The sequence below is a fragment of the Cuculus canorus genome, chromosome 5 (genome assembly GCF_017976375.1).
Source record: "Cuculus canorus isolate bCucCan1 chromosome 5, bCucCan1.pri, whole genome shotgun sequence".
Classification (NCBI taxonomy): domain Eukaryota; kingdom Metazoa; phylum Chordata; class Aves; order Cuculiformes; family Cuculidae; genus Cuculus; species Cuculus canorus.
In genome coordinates, this window is record NC_071405.1 from 44,890,292 (window position 1) to 44,892,265 (window position 1,974).

The following is a 1,974-nucleotide window of genomic DNA, read 5'->3' on the forward strand; positions in this document are numbered from 1 at the left end:
CTGATTTCATTGCTTGTTGCTGGTTTAGCAAACACTAAACTTGCCCTTAGGTATACTGGTAAGTAAATACCAATAACTGGCAATATTTACCCACTGGAGTGACCCCCTCTTCCTCAATGCCCAGGTGAATTATGTTGCTGCAAACCACTCACCTCCCACTAGAACTACCAAGTCTATCAGAGCACCTTCCAGCATCAGTCTGCTATAAGGAATGGCAAGGAAACAGAAATGCTGTAAGAAAAACTGACTGGAGAGCACACTACAGTAATAATCTATGAGGCAGGGAAAAGAAAGCACAGAGATAGCCTGCTCGGCTCTTCACATCTTCTGCTGACAGATCCACATATTCACAGGCCACATTGCCCTGTGAAAATGTGAACAAATGCTTGAGGAAGGAGCTGTATTACTGTTGCGTCATCACCTTCTTGGTGGTAAGCTTCCTACTACAAAGCAAGCCCTTAATAACACAGTTATCGCCCCTGTAACTCAACCTTTAATAAACCATTATTATACCACACAATTGAAAATCCCACAAGACAATCCACCATAACTGACTCTACTAAAAAATGTCAGCATACTTTCCAAAGCTTTTGTGCTCAGCCTTCCATGAACTGAAAGCCCAGGTCTAAAATGAGAGACTACGCATTACAAACATATTTTAAAATTATATACACTCTGTACATGAGACACAGTTGGCCTTTAACAGAGTCTGGACATTGTACAATCAAGGTTACAACTATTACATTTAATTCTAACCTTAATTCTCTGCTAGGGATACAGAAAGAAAGTGAGATGAAAGCAGACTCCAACACCTGATTTGCAGTTTTACAAACTTCTAAAATGCATTTGGAAGAATTTCTTTGAAAAGTTTTTTTTCCCCACTGTGAGGGTGGGAAAAAAACAGGCCAAAGACAGACGAGCCAAGACAGATGGGCCAAACCATTATGATGAGCTCACGTCCGAGTTTACCCACTTGTTTCCACTACGGCTTTCACAATCAGGTTGTACAGTGATCATGTAACTCAAGCTCCTGCTCTTCTGGGCAGAGGGCTGGACTTGGCATGAAAATAAAACGAAGCTAACAGTGGACTCAACTAATCCAACAGCATATTTTATGAGGTGACTTCCTACCATCCTGAGATACAAAAAAACCTCTAATCCATGTTTGAGTAAACACCAAATACCATAAATTGAAGTGCTATAGTTATGTCACCTATGACATTTTAGACCCGTTTAAAAGAAATGGCTTATAAATGAGCCAATTTACACATACAAATAAGTCCACTGTGCCCAGAAATTTCCTAAGTCTTTTATTATAAAAAGAGCCAATGATTGCCCCGATGCTCTTCATTGTTATAAAGCAGACTGTAAGCAAACTATGTATGAGCAAATAAATCCAACTGATGCAGTTTAAAACTAGGTTTACAATTTCCTATTTTATTGGCATTGATGTATTTCTAAACTTAAAAACCCTTCTGGCAAGTTATCTCAATTTCTTATGACAAAATTTCTCACAACACACAAATATTTACAACATATACATATTTTTTCAGTCTTTTACAACTGTTTCTTAAAAGACAAACAATTAATAGGTTACCACAGAACAAAAGCTGTGACTTAGTTGTTTTAATTTCATAAAACTATCATAAGTTAAAGTGAATAGATTTTCTTTAAATTCCTTGTAGCATTTTACAAGTGCAACAGAAAAATATGAAGAACCAATTTAGGATAGCTGCAGTTCATTGGATAAATGTTGCCCATTGTAATCACATTATTTCACAGCAAATTCTTGAAAAAATAAGCACCAATCATTCTTGCAAAGAACAATTTTATCTAAAAGTATTGAAAAGTGTTAAATACAAGGTGTTTAATTTACATAACAAGCAATAAATACACCATATCCAAACTTTTATTCTGCATACTGCTACCCTTGTACATATAATGTACTAAAAAGTCAGCAAATTGTTAACACTT